The 23,435-nt window shown below is 37.1% G+C and overlaps 1 protein-coding gene across 1 annotated transcript in view; it reads right to left on the reverse strand.

The window, feature by feature from the left end:
• SPATA16 (spermatogenesis associated 16) overlaps positions 1 to 23,435 on the reverse strand; it is a 222,107-nt gene that overhangs the window by 102,914 nt on the left and 95,758 nt on the right. The gene's annotated exons all lie outside the window — the stretch shown is intronic.

Below are 23,435 nucleotides of genomic sequence, written 5' to 3' on the forward strand. Positions count from 1 at the left end.
ACGCCTATATATGGACTCTAGAAAAATGGTACAGATGAACCTATTTGCACAGCAGAAATAGAGTCACAGATGTAGAGAACAAATGTATGGACACCAAGGGGGAAGAGGGAGGTGGGATGAATTGGGAAATTGGGACTGACATATATACACTACTATGTATAAAATAGACAACTAATGAGAACCTACTGTATAGCACAGGGAACTCTACTCAGTGCTCTGTGGTGACCTAAACAGGAAGGAAATCAATAAAAGAGGGGATATATGTACACATATAGCTGATTGACTTCGCTGTACAGCAGAAACACAATGTTGTAAAGCAACTATACCCCAATAAAAAAAAAAGAAGGAAGAGAATAGAAAAGAAAAACAAAGTGATCTCCACCGCTTCTGGGTCCCTTGTTCTTCATCTTCCTCTACACTTTAGACTACCTTGATGGATAAACATCTTGAGAGCAGTATGTTTGCTCGGGGGGAATCCTCAGGATAGAGTGGTCAGCACTGTGATGCCTATGTTTTTGACTCCATGCTTAAGGTGAACATACACCTGGGTTTTCCCAAGACAGTCCTAGTCTATGCCTGTTGTCCTAGGGTAATTAATAGGGCCTCTTTCACTCTCAAAATTTTCCTAACTTAGATGATAAATAATGTGATCTCCTATCATCTAAGGGGAACTGTTTTACAGCATGAATGCATTGTGGCATGCCACCCTCCATGGTTCAATGAACCTGTTTAATACTCTGTAGAGAGAATTGTTTACCTTTTCTCCAGTAGAATTGTAAGCTATTCAAGGACAAGAATCTCATTTTCTGCTTGTTCTATTCCTTCTTCCAGGCACAGCTGATTATATAGTAGTCTGCAATAGATTCTTTTTTTTTTTTAAAGACTTTATTTTTTAGAGCAGTTTTAGGTTCACAGTGAAGTTGAGAGGAAGATACAGAGATCTCCCATATACCCTCTGCCCCATTATTAACATTTCCCACTAGACTGGTACATTTGTCTCAATTGACAAATTTACACTGATACATTATAATCACCCCAAACCCATAGTTTACCTTAGGGTTCACTCTTATTGTACATTTTATGGGTTTGGACAGATGTATAATGACACGTTTCCACCATTACAGCATCATACAGAGTATTTTCCCTGCCCTAAAAATCCTTTGTGCTCTACCTATTCATCCCTTCCCTCACCCCCACCACTGGCAACCACTGAACTTTTACTGTCTCCATAGCTTTGCTTTCTCCAGAATGTCATATACTTGGAATCTTACAGTATGTAGCCTTTTCAGATTGGCTTCTTTCACTTAGTAATGTTCTGCAATAGATTCTTATAATTTGATTTAACTTTTTCCCTGACTCAGGAGTCTATGGAAAAAATGCATATACATGTGCATTTTTTCTATTGGATATATATTTTCTTAGAGATACCTGTATTTATCCTCAGACAGCTTGCTGTATGACTTTCTTATAGAATTTGTCAGGAGATGTAATCCATAGAAGCCTTTGATTTGTGCTGAAATGGTGCTTTCCGAATGCTCATTTTGTAACTTTTAATTTATAGATTGGAATCAGAAAGGCTGGCTAATAAACGTTGATGTATTTTCACTACTTCGTAGATTATTCAACACACACAAACAACTACATTAACATAAGTAAAATTTCTATTGACTGTTCCTTAGATAAAAAGGGAACGCAGCAAGGTTGAAGGAAAAAAAAAAAAAAAAGAGAGATTCCAGATATGGCGATCAGCATAAGGAAAGCAAAAGAGTTGGGAATTAAAGTGGTCTGCATGTTAAAAACAAACAACTGTTTGTTTATTGAGAACTTATTATGTGTCATTTAAAGTAGTATTTACATTATTGAGCTTTTGGGATAGAATGCATGGAAGACCTTAGAAGGGAGATGTTAGCTTCTAGCATGGCAGATGTTAAGTTTACAAGATGATCACCCTTTCATTTTCAGGAGAAGCTTTTGCACCCCTGAACTTGTTCATGGTATTGATTTGAGGAAGCATTTACATTTCTTTGGGGGCACAGTACATTGTCCATCTGTTTATTTAGATGTTTGCTTGAAGGGGGTTTAATATAGGCAGAGACAATGCTCTCTTTTTTTATTCCAAACCACAGTTTGCCTTATTTTTTAAATTGTGTTTTTGGTTTTGCAAATGTGCCCATAGGCGTTAAGTAATGGTAGCATATTTATAAATTTAAAAATAAATAATTTCAGAAGGCAATAACAGCTGGCAAGTATTTTTTATGTGAGTTGTTTTTTTAAGGAAAGAAGGAAACAGTTCTGTGGGCATGGAGAAACAAATCATACCAGTTCACAGAAGAGTAGACTGTAGCAAGAACATCTTAAAATTCTAAATTTCATGAAAACCTTAAGAGAATAAGTGTATCCCTTGAAGGAAGGTATGGGGCTCTAGGTGTGTTGGCAGGGAGGAGTGAAGGCCAGGGTGGTTCAATGTGAATTATAAGCGTCTAATATTCACAGTGAGTGTAGTGGAGACCCTGCTTCATATTGCTCTCATGTAATCCACTTGATTCTGGGTAGAAGAGATTTAATAATAAGCCTGTTAATGAACTTCTGAGCTGCTACTACTGACCTGGGGATGATCAAAAGGTGAGACACAAGAGGTCTCAAGGCCCTGTACAGATGGGATCCATTTCAGCTCTTCCTGTTTCAGGAAAGGACTCTTCCCATCAAAGGGTTAGAGCTTACCTAGAGGAGTGGGATAGGGAGGGTGGGAGGGAGGGAGACGCAAGAGGGAAGAGATATGGGAACATATGTATATGTATAACTGATTCACTTTGTTATAAAGCAGAAACTAACACACCATTGTAAAGCAATTATACTCCAATAAAGATGTAAAAAAAATAAATAAAACTCTTAGAGGAAAAACCCTCTCTGACATTAAAAAAAAAAAGGGTTAGAGCTTGCATCCCTGATTGAATGCATGCAATCATTCATGCAGGAGAGGCAGGGATTTAGGAACCCAGTGCCATGGCCAGGATTTAACAGAATTTATTTGAGGAAAGCAAAATCTTTCACAGAAATAAATTGTTAGAGACCCATGACTCAAAGATATTCTTTTGAGCAGTTACACTTAGAACACAACAAACCTAGGAAAAGAATGTTACGGGATCCCTAAGGAAGTATCCACATTATGCTAGCAGATAGAGAGTTCCTTTAGCCCCCGGGGTTGGAACTTGTTCCCAGTTCCCTGGTGAGGAACCCAGAGACTCAAGACTGATGTGAAACCCCAGTAATAGCAAGGTCACATTATGCATGCATTTAACCTAGTTGGATTCCAAAATATTGATCAAAAGATAAAAGGAAAGATGAAGATTTAAATAGAGCCCAGTTTGAGCTCACCATTTTATTCAATAAGCTTAAGCCCACAGGCAGGGAATGGAGTCAGTCAAATCAGCAATAATCATTGCAAGTTTGAAACCTATTTTTAAAATGTGAGAAAGATGTAACGGTTTCCCTGATCAATGGCAAAGAGATCAAACATCTGCCTGGCAAGTGGGCAGTCCTCCAAGCCTTACAGGAAAACCTTAGATAAATGAGGGCTAAGGAAGAGTTATATGGACTGATAAAGTCATCTATGGAAGATGGAATGATGAGGATGAAAAAGAAGTGCCAACAAAGAGAATCTTCATTAATTTGCTGAAGTACTCCAAGCAGAGATATCCTCGAGTGATGGTTTCTGAATATATTATCTCTTTGGAATTATATAGTGAACATTACAATAAACATTACCTATTTTGTGAGCATATTCGTATATATGTTGTATATGCAAAACCACGTACATGATGATAGTGGACAATAGACTTTGAAGGATATTTGACTTTACCTCTTTTTTTGGGGGGTGGCGGTCTTAGATAACGACATTAAATGCTAACCTCTTCATGTATGTTATTCAACTGTATCCTTTTTCTGAAGTGCATGTGAGTCAGTTTGCAAGAATGCCAAGAAAGTTGGGGGAGAAGTAAAGTCTTATATTATGCAGGTGGGGATATAAGCCCGTATATTGAGTTGCTGCCATTATTATGGTTTGATTTGTGTTCATGAGTTGATAAGGCTTGGGGAAACTCAAGTCATGTAAGATGTAGATAAAAACCATAAAATTTTCATTACAGAGTCTAGGTCAAATTATTCCCAGTAAATTCTTTTGTTGGCTTTTATAAAGTTTTGGAAGATGGTGCCTCTCTTTTATTCTGTATTTTTATATATAGACATCTGGTCTAAGGGGATCTTACCTACTTTACTATTAGATTCTAGATTTTGTTAATCTAGATAAGAAGCCCCCTCTGGAAGAATTTGTTCTTTGTAATGCTGATTAAAATGTCAGTTGTTACAGCATGAATTTAAATAGCAATAATACCATTTTTCATTTCAGAGCACTCTATTTGTGATATGTGCTTTCATATGCATTCTAATTTTAGTTCCACGAATATATATACTGTGACTAATGTGATTGAGTTGTGAAGATGGGTAGTGAAGGTATGAAAGGTGAATTGGTCAGTTCTCCATCTTAAAGAAACCCATGGTCTTTTAAGATAAATTGACATTTAAGGAAATAGTTATGACATAAAATATGCACTAGTAGCTGTAAAAAGAAGGTACAAAAATAGTACAGAAAAAAGAATAATTGATCCTATTTGGAGGAAATGGAGACAAAGAAACCTTCCCAGGGGAGTGGGCCCCAAGAAAGGCCCACTTTTCCTTGGCCAGTCAATCGCCTGACCAAAGAGGTGACCAAAGAGGGAAAAGCTGTTCTGAGATAGAATATGAAAATGTGCACAAGCATGAAACAGCATGCTGTGCTTGGGTAGTATGTCAGTATTGAAAAGTGTGTGTGCGTGTGTGTGTTTGTATGTATGTGTGTAAAGGGGTCTAGAGAGATAAACAGGGTCTTAATTATGAGACCGTTAATTTTTTTTTTTTTTTTTTTTTTTGCGGTACGCGGGCCTCTCACTGTTGTGGCCTCTCACTGTTGTGGCCTCTCCCGTTGCGGAGCACAGACAGGCTCCGGACGCGCAGGCTCAGCGGCCATGGCTCACGGGCCCAGCCGCTCCGCGGCATGTGGGATCTTCCCGGACCGGGGCACGAACCCGTGTACCCTGCATCAGCAGGCGGACCCCCAACCAGTGCACCACCAGGGAAGCCTGAGACCTTTAATTTTTTGCCAGGATTTATTTTGTAGATTATGGAGAGCCATTTGAAGTAATTAGTCTGGAGAGAGATGTGTCCAAATTTGTTCTTTAAATAAAGCATACTATACATATTGTTCTTTAACCTGCTTTTAAAAATGAATGATATGTTGAGAATATCTTCCACATTAGTAAATATTATCTGTCCATTAATTAAAATGGTTGCATTGTACTCTGTGGGTATTTTCACTATTTAATTAATCAGTCCCTTATGTTCAACAATAAAGATACTGGAGAGTTAAGTTTTTGAGAGCAATAAAGAGTTCAGTTTAGAGCATTTTCTTTTGTTTTTGTGGTACGCAGGCCTCTCACTGCTGTGGCCTCTCCCGTTGCGCAGCACAGGCTCCGGACGCGCAGGCTCAGCGGCCATGGCTCACGGGCCCAGCCGCTCCGTGGCATGTGGGATCTTCCCGGACTGGGGCACGAACCCGTGTCGCCTGCATCGGCAGGCGGACTCTCAACCACTGCGCCACCAGAGAAGCCTAGAGCATGTTTTGATTGAGATGCTTATAATACAGCCAAATGGGGATAACCAGAAGGTGCTTGAATATATAAATGTGGAGGCTGGGAGCAAGATCTGAGAATGTAGGCATGAATTTTGGAGTCATTAGTATATTGATTAGTTGAAGCCAGGAGAGGCAATTGACTGGCCAAGGAAAAGAAAATGCACAATTTTAAAAAAGAGTCAAGGGGATAGAACCTTAGAAAATACTGATTTTTAAGCAGTGGGTTTAGGAATAAGAGATTGGGAAGGAAAAGTTAGAGAAGTGGGAAAAAATTTAGAGACTGTGATGTCAGGGAAGCTGGGGGAAAAGAGAAAATTGGTTCTCATAATAGCTTTTAGAGACTTGAGTCCAGATACTAGCATTATTATACTCATTCATAGGGACTAAGGGTCTTGCTGAAGCCAACACAATTGTAAGTGATAATACTGGATTGCTGATCCCGACTGTCTAACCCCAATTCTCATGAAGTTATTAGCACCTGATTTTGTGATTCAGGTAGTTAAAGAAAAGTATAAAAGAATAGCAGAATAAGCTTCAGAAGCTAAAATTAAGATGGATTCTGTAGGAGATATAAAATGTAGAAAAAGAACATGTTCTTAAATTATAGCAGGCAAAGGATATCCCAAAATAGGCTGGGAGAGAAAGATGATAAATATGTCTTTAAAATGTTAAGTCTTGGCTTTCAAATTTGGGACTATGGTGGAAAAGATGATCAGAGAAACCCTATTCAGAACAGCTGATACTCTTAAACAACACAGACTGAAAACAAACATAACAAACAGGTGTTCTTAAATTTTTTTTGAAAGATTTAAAATTTACAGAAAGATTGCAAAAATAGAACAGAGAGTTAACATATATTCTTCCACCCAGTTTCCCCTAGCTTCCTCTAATTTTAACAACTTACATAACCATAGTACAATGAATAAAACCAGGAAATTAATACTGGCACATTGTTATTAACTGAACTACAGACTTTTCCAAATTTCACCAGTTTTTTTCCTTCATGCTCTTTTTCTGTTCCAGGATCCAGTCAAGGAGGCCACAATACGTTTTAAGTTGTGTTTCTTTAGTGTCCTCCAGTCTTTGATATTTTCTCATTCTTTCCTTTTCTTTCATGGCCTTGATACTTTTAATGAGTAAATGACTGGTTACTATATAGAATGTGTCCCAAATTGAACTTGATGTTTTCTCATGATTAGAGTGAAATTATGTATTTTAGGCAAGAATACTATAGAAGTAACGTGTTGTCTTTCTCATTGCATACAACCAGGGGGTACACTGTTGATGTTTTATTACTGGTGATATTAACCTTGCTAATATGATTAAGGTGGTATTTGCCGTTTTTCTTCACCAGCAAGTTACTAGGTTTCCCTTTTCAATTGAGAAATATTTGGGGAGATATTTTGAGTCTATGCTAATATCATGTTTCTCCTCAAATGTTTGCCTACTAACTTTAGCATTCATTAGAGGATCTTTAAAAAATTATGAAAATTAAAAAAATTCTTTAATTAATAAACTTTATTTTTTAAAATCAGCTTTAGGTTCACAACAAAACTGAGTAGAAGGTAGGGAGATTTTTCATATACTCCCTGTACCTACACACTCACACTTTCCCCCGCTATCAACATCCCACACCTCATTATCCACTTGTTACAATCAGTGAACCTACACTGGCATATTGTTATCATTCAAAGTCCATAGTTTATGTTATGGTTCACTCTTGGTGTTGTATATCCTATGGGTTTTGACGAATGTTTAATGACATTTAACTACCATTGTAGTAACATAGTTTCTATGTTACCTTGTGGGAGTTTTATAGTTTTGTGTTTTACATTTAGGTCTATGATCCATTTTGAGTTAATTTTTTTGTGTATGATGTAAGGTCTGTGTCTAGATTTGTGTGTGTGTGAGTGCACGTGTGTATGTCCAGTCGTTTCAGCACCATTTGTTGAAAAGACTATCTTTATTATATTGCCTTTGCTCCTTTGTCAGAGATCAGTTGACTCTTTTTATGTGGGTATATTTCTGGGTTCTCTGTTCTATTCCATTGATCTATGTATCTATTTTTTCTCCCAATACCACACTGTCTTGATTACTGTAGCTTTATAGTAAATCTTGAAGTTGGGTAGTGTTAGTCCTCCAACTTTGCTCTTCTCCTTTAAGATCGAGTTGGCTATTCTGGATCTTTTGTCTCTCTCTATAAACTATAGGATTAGTTTGTTGATATCCATAAAATAACTTGCTGGGATTTTGGTTGGGAATGAATCTATAGATCAAGGAGGGAAGAACTGACATCTTGAAAATATTGTGTCTTTCTATCCATGAACATAGACTATCTCTCCATTTATTTAGTTCTTTGATACATTTCATCAGAGTTTTATAGTTTTCTTCATGTAGATCTCAAATATATTTTGTTAGTTTTATGCCCAAGTATTTCATTTCTTTGGATGCTAGTGTACATGGTAATGTGTTTTAAATTTCAAATTCCACCCGTTTATTGCTGGTATATAGGAAGCAATTGACCTTTGTATGTTCAACTTGTATCTTGCAACCTTGCTATAACTGCTTATTAGTTGCAGGTGTTTTTTGTCAATTCTTTCAGATTTTTTACACATGTGATCATGTCATCTGAGAATAAAGACAGATTTGTTTCTTCCTTCCCAAACTGTATACTTTTTTTCTTGTCTTATTGCCTTAGCTAGAACTTCCATTACAGTGTTGAAAAGGAGTTGTGAATGGGGACATCCTTACCTTATACCTGATCTTAGTGGGAAAGCTTCAAGTTTCTCATCAAGCATGATGTTACCTGTAGGTTTTTATTGTAGGTAGTCTTTATCAAGGTGAGGAAGTTCCCCTTTATTTCTAGTTTTCTGAGTGCTTTTTATCATGAGTGGATGTTGGACTTTGTCATGTGATTTTCCTGCATCTATTGATATAATCATGTAATTTTTCTTTTTTAGCCTATTGATGTGATGGGTTGCATTAATTGATTTTCAGATGCTGAACAATCATTGCATACTTAAGGTAAATCCCATCTGGTCATGGTATATAATCTCTTAATATATTGCTAGATTCAATTTGCTAATATTTTGTTTAGGATTTTGCATCTGTGTTCATGAGAGATATTGGTTCATGAGAGATATATATATATTTTTTTGTTTGTTTGTAATGTCTGTCTTATTTTGGGATTAGGGTAATGCTGGCTTCATGGCATGGGTTAGAAAGTATTTTCTCTGGTCATATCTTCTGGAAGAGATTGTTGATAATTGGTATAATTTTTCCTTAAGTGTTTGGCGGAATCCACCAGTGAATCTACTACCTGGGCCTGGTTGTTTTTGTTCTGGAAGGTTATCAAATATTGATTCAATGTCTTTAATAGGTATAGGCCATTTTAGATTGTCTACTTGTTCTTTGTGAATTTTGGCAAATTGTGTCATTAAAGGAATTGGTCCATTTAATCTAAGTTATCAAATTTGTGGGCATAGAGTTGTTCATAGTGTTCCTTTAATATCCTTTTAATGTCTAAGGAATCTGTAGTGATGTTCCCTTTTTCATTTTGGACATAGTAATTTCTGCCCTTCTATTTTTCTTAGCTTAGCTAGTGGCTGGTTAATTTTATTGATCTTTTCAGTGAACCAGTTTTTGTTCTGTTGATTTTTTTTCTAATAATGTTCTGTTTTTAATTTCATTGATTTTGGCTCTAATTTTTATTATACCTTTTCCTCTGCTTACTTTGGATTTAATTTGCTCTACTTTTTCTACCTTCCTAAAGTGAAACCTTAGATTATTGATTTCAGATCTTTCTTTTCTAATATATGCGTTCAAGACTAGAAATTTCACTCTAAATACTGCTTTTGCTGCACATACACATTTTGATAAGTTGTATTTTCATTTTCTTTTAGTTGGAAATATTTAAAAATTTCTCTTAAGATTTCTTATTTGACTCATGTGTTATTCAGAAGTGTGTTTAACCTCCTAGTATTTGGAGGATTTTCCAGCTATGTTTCTGTTATTCTTTTCTAGTTTAATTCCACTGTGGTCTGAGAGCAAACATTGTATGATTTCTGTTCTTTCAAATTTGTTAAGGTGTATTTAATGGCCTAGAAGTGGTCTATTTTGGTGAATATTTCCTGTGAGAATGAGGAAACTGTATAATATGCTGCTGTTGGATGAGGTAGTTTATAGATGTCAATTTTGTCCGGTTGATTGATGGTGTTGTTGAGTTCAACTGTGTCTTTACTGATTTTCTGCCTGTTGGATCTCTTCATTTCTGATGAAGGGGTCTTAAAATCTCCAACTATAATGGTCGGTTCATCTATTTCTCTTTGCATTTCTCTAGTTTTTGTCCCATATATTTTGATCCTATGTTGTTAGGTACATACACATTAAGGATTATCATATATTCTTGAAGTATTGATCCATTTACCATTATGTAATGTTCCTCTTTATCCCTGAAAACTTTCCTTGGTCTGAAGTCTGGTCTGTTTAAAATTCATACAGGTACTCCCACTTTCTTTTTTTCTTTTTTCTTTTTTTTTTGTGGTACGCGGGCCTCTCACTGTTGTGGCCTCTCCCGTTGTGGAGTACAGGCTCCGGACGCGCAGACTCAGCGGCCATGGCTCACGGGCCCAGCCGCTCCGTGGCATGTGGGATCTTCCTGGACTGCGGGCACGAACCCGCGTCCCCTGCATCGGCAGGCGGACTCTCAACCACTGCACCACCAGGGAAGCCCCCCACTTTCTTTTGATTGGTGTTAGCATGGTATATCTCTATCCCTTTACTTTTAATCTGTATATGTCTTTATATTTAAATTGAGTTTCTTGTAGACAGGATATAGTTAGGTATTATTTTTTTATCTACTCTGACAGTCTGTCTTTTATTGGTATATTTAGAGCATTAACATTTAAAATGATTATTGATGAGTTGGATTAATATCTACCATATTTGTTACTTTTTATATTGCCATTTTTCTTATTTTTGTCTTCCACAATTTTTCTGCCTTTTCTCTTCTTGGTTGAGCATATTATATGATTCAGTTTTTTCCTCCATTTTTAGCATATCAATTATACTTTTTTTTTTTTTTTACTTTTATCAGTGGTTGCCCTAGAATTTCCAATATACATTTACAACTAATCCAAGTACACTTTCAAATATGCTAGTACACTATACCATTCCACAGATAGTGCAAGTACCTTAAAATAACAAAATATTCCTAATTCATCCCTCCCATCCCTTGTATCATTGTTGTCATTCATTTCACTAATCTCTAAGCATGCATAGGTGCCTATATACATAGACACAAGCATTCATAATTGAATATATTGTTGCTATTATTATTTTCAATAAACTTATCAGTTAGCTCATTTGAGAGTAAAAAAAATTCAATGTTTTTAGTTTGCCTTCACTTATTCATTCTCTCATGCTGTCCCTTTATTTATGTATTATAGACCTGAGTTTCTGCCCTATATCATATCATTTTCCTTCTCTTTGAAGAACTTTTTTTAACATTTCTTGCAAGGCAGATCTACTGGCAACAGATTTTCTCAATTTTTGTTTGTCTGAGAAAGTTTTATTTCTCCTTCACTTTTGAAGGATACTTTTGCAAGATACATAATTCTAGGTTGGTGGGGTTTTTTCTCTCAACACTTTAAATATTTCATCCACTTCCTTCTTGCTCGCATGGTTTCTGAGGAGTGGTCAGATGTAATTCTTATCTTTGCTTCTTTATTTGTAAGATTTTTTTTTCTTGTGGCTTCTTTTCAGAATTTTTTCTTTATCTTTGAATTTCTGTGATTTCAAAATGATATGCCAAGGTGTAGGTTTTTGGCATTTGTCCTGCTTGGTGTTCTCTAAGCTCCTTGATCTGTGTTTTGGTGTCTAACAATAATATTTGGAAATTCTCAGTCATTGCTCTAAATGTTGCTTCTGTTCCTTTCTTCTCCTTCTTGTATTTCCATTACATATATGTTATACTTTTTATAGTTTTCCCGCAGTTCTTAGACATTGTTTTTTTTTCATTCCCTTTCCTTTTTGCTTTTCAGTGTACTATTTTGGAAATTCTTATTGTCATGTCCTCAAAGCTCAGAGATTCTTTATTCAGCCATATGCACTCTACTAATGAGCCCATCGAAGACATTCTTCATTTCTGTTGCATTGTTTTTGATCTCTAGTATTTCTGTTTCTTTCTCAGAATTTTCATTTCTCTGCTTACATTATCCATCTGTTCTTGCATGTTTTGTTTTTTTTAAAGCCCTTAGTATATTAATTATGTATTTTTAAATGTTCCCATTGTGATAATTCCAACATTCCTGCTACATATCATTCTGGTTCTGATGCTTGTTCAGTTTCTTCACACTCTGTCTTCTAGCTTTTTAGTATGCATTACAACTTTCTGTTACAAGGGGGACATGAAGTATGGGTAGTTCCTTAGGTAGAAGGAACTGCAGTAAATAGGCTTTTGGTATGTAGTGGTGAGGTTTTGGGGGAGGGGAAGCATTCTGAAGTTCTATGATTAGGTCTCAGTCTATGATTTACATTAGGTGAACCTGGGCTCCTGGACTGTGAACTTCACCAGTGCTTCCCAGTTTGTAACCCCATTTAGGTGTGATGCAATGGCAAAAAAGGACTGGAGTTGGGTATTCCTCTTTCCTCATTTGGAAGGCTAGAATGAGCTGGAGCTGGGTATTTCTCTTCCTTCAGGTATGTCAGGCTCTGGTAAAGTAGGTTCACTTGAAGGCAGGACTTCCTAAAGAGAACAGAATGCTCTGGCATATTTCAAAATGGTTTCTTTTCCCTTCCTTCTGCTGGAAGCATGGTGGAATTTTCCTCCCATATTCACTGTGAGGACTTGGTAGAGCACCTGGAGATAAAACTCACAAAAGTGTAGGGGTCTCCCTATGACTGGAGCCCCCCACACACCCTGACATTTTTAACCTCTCAAAGTTTTCGACATTGAGCCTCCAGAAATTTGTCAGTTACAGTTCAGGTTTTCCTATCCTAGCACTGGTTTCCATGGAGGTTTCTGCTCAGAGATTTCTCCTCCAGTAACTTGGGATTCTCTTTTTCTGTCTCTCCTATTTTGGGACAGCTGGTTTGCTTGTGGTTAATATTTACTCTTCTAGTAGCTGACTTTTAAGAAGACATGTGCATAGGGGAAAGGAGACATAGCCTGAGGTCCAAGTATAGTGAAGATTGAATAGAAGACCACCTGCATAATGGTTTCTTTAAGAGATAACATTTTCCATGAAAGAGCTAGGAGAAACTCTTACAGAGCAAAATAGTGGAACTGCATGCCAGCCTTGACCTTGAATCCTGGTGGAGCACAAGAAAAAGTAAGAAAGTCTTCCTTGGGAATTCCTAACCAGAAGTTACCCTATCCTGGTTTGGAATTCAGATTCACTCTTTCTACCATTTTGGTGGAAGAGTAAAAGGCCAATAATAGGTAAAACATTCTTGAAAAAGAATCAGTTGGGGAGGTTTGCTTTACTAGCTATCAAGATATCTTATTAAACCATTCTATGTAGGATAGTGTAGTCTTGGCAGTGCAACAGACAAATAGATGAATCAGTAGAATGCAGACCAGAAATCAGCATATTCATATGTGTAAAACTGATCTAGACAGAATCAACGTTGAAGATCAATGGCGAAAGGATTTAGTAAGATAATGTCAAGACAATTGAATGTCCGTTGAGGGAAAAACATAATAGATTCCTACCTCACACCATACATAAAAATCAATTAGCATTGGGTCAAAACTTTAAAGGCAAAGAGAACAGTTTAAAATTTTTGAAGACAATACAGGAGGCTATCTTGATGAGCTTGGAATAGAGGAATATTTCTTAAAACTCAAACGGTGCAAATCATAAAGGAATTTGATACATTTGACTACATTAAAACTAAATCTTTAGGCTTTTTTTTTTATCAAAAATATCATGAAGAGTATGGTTATACAAGCCATAAGTTGGAAAAAATTACTTGCAACACATATTACCAAAAGTTATTAGTATACAGAATATATAAAGCTTCCTAAATTTAATGATAAAAAGACAATTCAATAAGAAAGGAGCAAAAGGTAAATACACAAATTAACATATCACTGAAGAGGAAACATGATTAACCAATAAATATTAAAAATGCACAGGCTAGGGCTTCCCTGGTGGCGCAGTGGTTGAGGGTCCGCCTGCCGATGCAGGGGACGCGGGTTCGTGCCCCGGTCTGGGGGGATCCCACATGCCGCGGAGCGGCTGGGCCCCGTGAGCCATGGCTGCTGAGCCTGTGCGTCCGGAGCCTGTGCTCCACAACGGGAGAGGCCACGGCAGTGAGAGGCCCGCGTACCAAAAAAAAAAAAAAAAAAATGCACAGGCTTGTTAGTAATAATAATAATAAAAAAAATGTATATCACAATAAGGCAATGCCATTTCAAACTTACCCAAATGGCAAATATGAAAAAGTCTAACAATGCCAAGTGTGTTTTTTTGTGTGTGTGCAGGAATAGGCATTTGATGATAAGATTAAGCTCGATTTCAGATTTGCTACTTATCAATGGTGTGATCTCTGACAAGTCATTCAAACTGTAGCTTAAGTTTTCTCACCTAAAAAATGCAGAATATAATTTCTTTGCAGAGTTGTGAGGAACAAAGATGATGCAAGACAAGCATCTGACATAAAGTTTGGCAAAGAGCAGGAGGTCATAGATGATAGCTGCTAAAATGGAGATAAATTGGGGTAGTAGTTGAGTAGTATAATGTTTATACCAAAGTTTCACTCAATAGAATTAATTCAGAGTGAATGTATTAGGATTTTAAACCTCATTCTTCAAAGCTTGTAACAACAATAGCAACAGCAATAATTAATTGAGGACTTATTATGTGCCAGGCACTGAGTTTAGTGTTTTATATTCATTATTTTATTTAATCCTTATGCTTACTTTGTAAGGTAGTATTATTATCTTCATTTTATGGTTGAGGAAATTGAAACTCAAAGAGCTTACTTAATTAACTTGCCCGAGGTCACACATAGCCAGTCATTTGTAGCCCTGGGAGTAGAACACAGTTCTTTCTGCCTTGACTGTAATTCTCTAGTGTAGGTGATTCCTCCTTAGCAGACAGATACAAAATCAGAACTTTTGACTTATAAGCAGTTTTCACAATTAGTGGCATCAAAATTAATTTATGTGCAAAATAGTGTGATGGACCAATGTGGCTGTTAAAAAGAAGGGTGAAGAATTTCAGTTTCTGGCAGTGTTAGTATTTCCAGCCTAAATCTTTTGTCAAGGTATTGCTATTTTTGACAGAACTGAGGAAAGGAAAAAAGGGAGAATTGGCATAAAAACCAGGTGACTGAACACTTCTCTTTCTCTGTGTGATTTAAAGTTCCACCTGCCAACCCCAGAGACCTCCACATTGTGACTCCCTTAAAGAATAACTGGAACATCACTCAGACTGAAACAGGATGCTAACATTCATAATATATTCATACACAAAATTTTTTTAAAGTCACAGTCTTGCCTCTTTTAACTCCTTAAAGCAGCGAGAATCTTGTCCTTCAACCCCTATGTTAACAGTGGTCTTTCCAGAAACACAGATGTGCTGACTCAGAGTGAGATGGGATCAAATAGTCTTGGGGTGCAAGCTCGTCTCTCGTAGTGCAGTACTTCAGCTACAGGACTGCTCGACAAATTCTGGTTTCAGTGTTGAGAAACTCATTGTCTCTTGAGGTAGCTTCAGCTATCTTCAAAGAGCTCTAATTGTTAACGACAGAAACAATGATAATAGCTCATTCTTTATTGAGAGTTTATGATGTGCCAAGTACTGTGCTAAGTGCACAATATAAATTGTCTCATTTATCCTCATAATAACCTCTGTGACACAGATGCTATTATTATCTCCACGTTACAGATTAAAAACATGGAGCTTTTGATCCATTTATCATAATTTTAACATTTACAGACTATACTCTGATTCACTTGGCAACACTTAGATATTAGAAGACAGCACAGAACTCTGAGTTAAACTGTAGCTCCTTTGGATTAAACTTTTGAATGTTTAATTGATTTTCTACATTCTGTTATTGTAGAAAATATGGAATCAGATGGATGTCTGATTGAAGGGAAGAAGGGAGGGAAGAGATCTTTATTTCTTCATATTTTAAACGTGACACTCTAGGGCTTTTCTGCATTCTCTCTTACATTATCTTCATTGCTCCACCCACTTTTTAAAAGAGGCAAGGTTGGATCTATAGCAAAAAAGAGAAATCTTTCTCTGTACTCTGCTACATGTTTTCTAGACCAATATTTGCAGACAGTGCGCACAGTCCAAGAATTGTGCATTTCTAAATTATTTTAGAAATGTTTAAAGGTAATGCAAATGCATAGCATACCATTCAAAAGAGAAAAGGGACAAAAATACCATGATAAACATCAGCAAGATGGAGAATTCACAAATTCAATCAATGTTCATTTTTCTCTGATGGATTTTCAGATGTTGTTGTTAACAGCCTGATGTAAAATCTTTTTCTGTATTTATGTAAGATTATGTGTCCTTGCAGTAATTTACTTATAATTTGGATCATGTCCAAAGCTTTTCTTAAGGCAACAGAATTACTTTTTAATCCACCTGATGTCATTATAGCCCTACATTTAGCATTTTTATTGTAGAATTAGACATTTATAAATCTGCAATGTTAAATCCTTAATACCTAATAGATGGCTAGAAACTTGAAGCTGTAGTATATTTTAGTGTTCACTTTTTTCCTTGAAATCACAAACACTACACCTTACACATATAAAAATTGGGTGTGCTGTAGTCTTACATTTAACCTAAGTCATGTGAAATGACTAAATATCTCTTTATTAATGTCAGCTTTAGAAATACATAAGGAAGCGACATTTTCACAGTGCTTAGGGTTCATGCAGCTTTGTCATGTGTAGGGAAAAGGAAAGTCGATTTAGTGGTGGAATGATCATGGCCTAACTGTATGTTACATATGACTGACTAATGTCAGACCACACTAAAGCTGTTCTCGCAGTGGTGAACTGCCTCCAGTAAAAAGAAAGAAAGCCCTTCAGGCAGATGGCCAATTTAAGAATAAAAATTAGCCTATAGTCTTCATTTATTTGTGGGCATAAATGAGAACTTACTTTAACCAAAAACCCTGTGATATATTTTTAGCCTCTTGCATGGTGAATGAATGGATTTTACACTTCCAATTGAATCAGAACTGTTAAAATAAGCTCCCAACACTACTATCATCTCTTCAGAATCACTTGTCTTGAGTCTGCCTGTCAGTATATTCTCCTCTCTTGCAAGATACCTAATAATCTCATTTAAAATCATAGAGTTCCATGACACCAAAAAAGCTGACACAGTTTCTTCCTTGTTGCTACTGTACTACTTACCCCTGAGTGACTGCTTATCTACAGCAACACCACTGCTTTATGTTACCAGATTTCTGAACAAACACTTCAGTTTATTTTGGGGTCACCCTTTTCTTTTGACAGATTGTGATTTATATATGCATTGTTTTTAATTTCCAGTAGGACCAACTTACCTAAGAAAACAACAACAAAATCAAATCCCCAAATCCCCTGCTGGGTCTCAGGAAGCTTACCTACTCCCACCTCTACTAACCTCTACTGTTGGGCTTGTCAGTGAGGGTAGCTATGAATTCATGCATCTTGAAATACCATGTTTTGATTTGGCTTGACAGTAACATACTACCTGGCAAAGAAACATCCCTAGAACATCCTGATACCCATGCAGAGACCAGACCTTAAGTGTTTAAACTAATTCTCATTCAAACATTGATACTCTAATGTGTCACACCTTAGCCATAGCTGACAATTCATTTCTAAAAGAATCTGTGTTTTAAGGAATTTATTGTTTGAGATTTTCATTGTACATTCATCTATAGAGCAGATTTCTTGAAAATTCAGATACTCTAATTTGTCTAATTTATCAAAAATAAGATAAAGCAGAAACAAATGTAACTACTAATTAGTTAAAACAATGGCAATTACCAAGGAAAGTCAAAGTCTTAATGAATGAGATGCTTGGACAATGGCTTATTAATGACCAGAAGCAAGGGGATACTCACAAAGAAGGGACTTTTATTTTTTTCAGAAAAGGTAAGCATCATGAAACAAGAAAAAAGGCAAGTGCAGAGAAGGAGGATGGGAATAGCAGGTAGCCAAAATGATAAAATAGGAGTGAACTGAAAGGCACTGTCAGAGGTCAAGAGTGAGAGAGGCAAAGCTGAGAAATAGCTATGAGGGAGAAAATTCTTAGTGTATTAACAAGCAGACAGATGCAACTTGGTGGCATCTCACCAATTTGTTTTTTGTTTGTTTGTTTGTTTTGGGTTTTTTTTTGCGGTACGCGGGCCTCTCACTGTTGTGGCCTCTCCCGTTGCGGAGCACAGGCTCCGGACCGCAGGCTCAGCGGCCATGGCTCATGGGCCCAGCCGCTCCGCGGCATGTGGGATCCTCCCAGACCGGGACACGAACCCGCGTTCCCTGCATCGGCAGGCGGACTGTCAACCACTGCGCCACCAGGGAAGCCCACCAATTTGTTTTTTTAATCCTGAAAAGCACATGTAATATACAAGAGCTCCGAAATCCAGTGTGTCATTCAGTGCAGTACTTTAAGCAGGGCAAAGATTAAAAAAATTTTATACTACATATTGTATTATTTACTCTATTTCTCACAATATTACATACATTACACGGCACTAAATAATATTATTTCAAAATATAGAGCAGACCAGTTTTGTTGTAGATAGTAAACTAAAGCTGTTGAACTCTGTAAGGTAACACCTTTTTCTAACAGTGGACTGCTGTTTTTAGACTAAAATCTTCCCCCAACTGCCCTTGCGCAAACTATGATGCGGGAAGGAATCCTCATGCTGGTAGGAGGAAGCTCAACTTTTACTGTTGAGGAATTAAACTCCGGTATCCCTTTAGAGCTGGAGAGAGGACTTGACTTCCCGGCTTCAAATCTGATGATGTGGCCCACAGCCTTCTGTGGGCTCGCGATCAATTCATCAGATGATGAGTTTGTCAAATGACCAATTTGTTAAATTTATAAATATGCTTATCTACTAAGACAGCTTATTTTAACTCTTTAAAAAATTTGTATTAATCCTACTGATGGATTCGAAGGAGCCAGGAGGGCTCCAGGGTTCTGCAGCCTATGGTTTCTCTCTGTTCTTCAGTCTCCCCTCTGTGGGATCCACAGCCCAGATTGTGCTGTGTTGCTCACTGTTCATTTTCCCTATCTTGGCTTTTTCTAGCTTCAGGAGATAAAGTAGAATGCTATTAAAATCTCCTGATTAGGGCTTCCCTGGTGGCGCAGTGGTTGAGAGTCCGCCTGCTGAGGCAGGGGACATGGGTTCGTGCCCCGGTCCGGGAGGATCCCATGTGCCGCGGAGCGGCTGGGCCCGGGAGCCATGGCCGCTGGGCCTGCGCTTCCGGAGCCTGTGCTCCGCAGCGGGGGAGGCCGCAGCAGTGAGAGGCCCGCGTACCGCAAAAAAAAAAAATCTCCTCATTAAATACAAGTTGTTGTAAATTCTATAAACAGTTAAAAATACATTTGATCACACAGGCAAATTTGCTCACTCTCCAAAAATTGGGGAATGGATCTTAAAAATGATGAAATGTTAAAAACAAAAAAAGTGGCTTTTAAAATATGAGAAAGAAATTAGTATAAATTGTTAAACTTCCAAATTAAAATTTTGGTTATGTTAATAAGAAGAAAATAGTCATAGAATATTCAAGAACAGTATAGTAATAATCATATACACAAGAAGAACATATTTATGAGAATAAATCATTCTATAACCATAGCTTTTAAAAACTGAAAATTTTCAAAAATTAACAAGATTTGCTGAATATATTCATGAGGAATATGTACATAAGAAAATGTATTCATATTAATTTGTCAGTAAGATTATTTCTTAAAATAAGGTTCTAGTAAACTTGAAATTTGGTGAATTCTGCAAATTGGTCACCTGGCCAATTGATTCTTCAGAGGATTACATTTTCCTGAATGGGAGTACTTCAGCTTTCTTATGACGACACCGTGTTTGAAAAACTTGAAGTAATTGCCAACATTTAAAAGTCAAGAAATTTCTTGGAAAGCTCTGAATTATTATACTATTTCCTGAAAAATCTGCAACACTGAACCTGTATTTCTATACAGTAGCATTAGCTGGACTTGAATAAGGCTACTCCCTTCAGAAGGGCCAGTGGTAGGGTGACCATATGGCCAGTGTGCTAATGATAGTCCTGGTTTATGCCTGTTTTCCTAGTATAATTCTTAAATGCACCCACTTTCACTCTCAACAGTGTTCAGTCTGAGAGAGCAATTGTACAGTCACTGTAGTTAGCTCCAGTCTTCTGTAGTTCATACAACACCCTTTTATCTTATAATTCACATACCATATGCGTGGACTTTGTAAGCATTTGAATGTGTTATTCCTGCTCTAGTGTCTCCAGGTCTAGTTCACGTATGTAGAAACACAGAGCTAATTCTTCCTTAGTGATGGATGAAGAGGCTTTGTTGTGTTTTCTCACTTAGTGTTACCTTCTGTTTGCTTCCTCTTACACAGGGTGGTCTTAAATAAAGGTTCGGTGCAGTGTCATCTGTTTTGTGCCTCGTGACTCTTCACTGTAGGAGGCATGACCCTATCACATGACTTTACTACTACGTGCACACTCTTATATTTATTTTTCAACCAGGGTTGTACCAAGAAATTCATGTAATATCTCCTTACTGATGCAGCTAAATGGTTAGTAATCACAAACTCAGAGGCTAGCTAGCTTAATTTGTAAACCCCAAACTTGGTTTGTGCCAAGGCCTGTGCTAGTCAGTTAGCATGCAGAGATGAAAGACATGGTGCTGTTCGTATTATCAAGTTATTAGTTCCTTCATAAGGTAGTCTTGGCTTTTGTTTGTATGCCTTTTTACATCTCTGCATATTGTTTCTTGGTTTATCATCTTTCTTATGAAAGTAGGCCAGATGTGTATGTGTGTGTGTGTGTGTGTGTTGGAGGAGGGACAGATTTGAGCAAGAACATTTTATTTCAACACGTACACTTTTATAGGCACGGAAACAGAGCAATGTTAAAGAGCTAGGCTACTGGCTATTTCAGGGAAGGCCTATTTCAGGTAAGGCCTCACAGGCCTCACAGGGGGTTACAGTAATCTCAATTGAGATTTATGGTATGAAAATGTGATTTCATCAATTTAACTGTGCTAAGTGTCTTCTCAAGGGTGACCAGCATCCCTGCAGAGCCTATATCAAAATAAAATATCCTTATTTTTATTTAGCTTCCTACCATTTATATATTCGGGCTCTTTCTTCTGGTATGATGTTTCTGAAAAGATATTGACCAATAAAATAAAAGGACCCGCCCATTGTCATGATACCTGTCGTAATCAGTCAATATGCCCATTGATTTATACCCTCTCTTCAATCCCATTTCCTATAACCTCTCTGGCTGAGAATCTGGGATTTTGTGAAGCTGTCCTGGAAATGTTTTCTGGACTGTTCTCTACGAATTCCTTCCTGGGTAGAGCTGGTTAGGATGAGAAAATTTTAGATAACCCAGCTTCCAGGGACTGGTTGTAAATGCACTGTCTTGGACCAGATGGAAGATGATCTACTTCACTGGGAATCATGGTTTTAAGACTTCCTAAGTTACATGGTAATGGCATTCTTTGGTGGGTGCTTCTCAATCTCAGAAACACGACTGATTGGCTTCTCAGAGGCAATAACCTTGATATGTGGGCTTTTTCAATTAGTTTTAATATAATGTGCTTATAAGAGACCTGAACCAAACTATCTAAGTATCCAAGCAGTTGATTGATAAATATGAACGCTTAATACATTGATTTGTGTTTAGTGTTTTACACTAGAAATCAAATAGCTAAGAGAAACTAAGATATTCGTGTTCATGGTTCATAGTATTCTTTCCCTTGAGGGGAAAAGAGGATGACTGATACTCTGTATTAAGGATTATAATTGCCAAGGAAACCAAGATGGAAAACACTTGTATCTGCTTCTCTGTTGGAAAGTCCACACCAGTATAGCCAACAATTATCAGGAATTTTCTCAAGGATCATTGTCAAGTTAGTCATCAAATGATATTACACAGATACACATTGCACTTCAGGGATATACATGTCAAGGTAAATGGATATTTAGTGCCAATATTACATGGTAAGTACTGACAAATTCCTACTTTTCAAGTTCTCATTGTTTATTCATTTGTTTTAGGAACCATAAAGAATTTTTATCACCACTTTAACTCAAGCAGTTAGCCTGATACAATTAAGTTATAGTCAGTGATCTACTGGTATCTGGCTCTCCCCCAAACTCCAAAATCCTGGGTTTGTAGCATTTGCCAATTTTCATAGTGTAAATTCTCCCAGCAATGCTAATTTCCCCTACAGTTAACAACTGGCTCTCCCAGTATTCCTGAATATTTAACAGTGGGCTCTCTAGAGTCTGTACAAGCCAACCCAGCACACTACTAGCAGTTTTAACTAGTTACAATCTAGTTCTGAAGTTGCATCTAGCTTTCTCCTATTATCTCTTGATTAGAGTCAGAAGACACATTAGTGAACCACCTCTTTGAAGAAAACTATTTTACAGATAACTGTATCTGTTTATGCTGAGCTTATTAGCTTCATTTGTAGCTAGTGACCTTTGCAAAGCATGGGACAGAAGGAAGCTTACTATCATCGCTTAAATTCCCTCTCATTTGCATAGTGTATGTGGGAAGAGAATAAGCCACAGGGACAACTCAGTAGACAAAATGAAAAGTAGGACTAAAAAAAAAAAAAAAAAAGTAGGAAGAAGTCGTATGTGGGTAATGTAAGATAAAACATTCAGGAAAAGAGTATAAGGAAAAATAGAATGTAAAAACGAGATTGATAGAGACCTATTTTAATTTTTAAAAGTGGACACTGACATACAGGTAAATAGATATTGTGGCATATTGGTTGTTTGACTGCAAAGTGAGAGTAGTTGAGATTAATTCTGCCTTCCGTATCCATCGTTTAATTGAGTTCAAGCAATTCCTAAGACCAACTTATAAAATGGAATTCATGTCAAACTCACGGTATCAATTTTATGGAATCATTCTGTTATCTATTTAAATTTCTTAAACTTCATTTTCCAAGCAAATGTTATTTGCAAATGTTCTAGAGATAGTAGCCACCAGCAACCTAGGCTCCCCATTCCTATTACTGTGGCTTTCTCCCTAGGAGTTATGGTTGGAATATGTATAGAAATCACTCACACTTTCTTGATAAATTCCTGGGGTGGTAAAGTGGATGGGTAAGAAACAATAGGTACCTATACATTGAGAGATGAAGAAAATTCTTTGAGAGAATTTATCAAAGAGAAGGGGAGTCTGATATGATGATCTTGACTCAGGAATAAAAAGCGTTGGTTGTCACAGGTGCAAAGGAATTCTGAGTGTAGCATTGAGGCTGTTGCACAAATCTTGCAATTCTTTGCCGTAAGTCTAGGTTCTGGGGAGGAGAATATCAGGAGCTTCTTCACCAGGTTTTTATGAAACATATTGTGGGTCCAAGAGACAACAGTTTAGGACACCTCTAACAACCTTTGGTGTTATAACTGATGCCGTCTTCTCTAGAAATGGGCAGCTGGTATCCTTTTCATGTGGGTTGGATTTTATTTCCAG

Source organism: Pseudorca crassidens, chromosome 5 (assembly GCF_039906515.1).
Source record: "Pseudorca crassidens isolate mPseCra1 chromosome 5, mPseCra1.hap1, whole genome shotgun sequence".
Classification (NCBI taxonomy): domain Eukaryota; kingdom Metazoa; phylum Chordata; class Mammalia; order Artiodactyla; family Delphinidae; genus Pseudorca; species Pseudorca crassidens.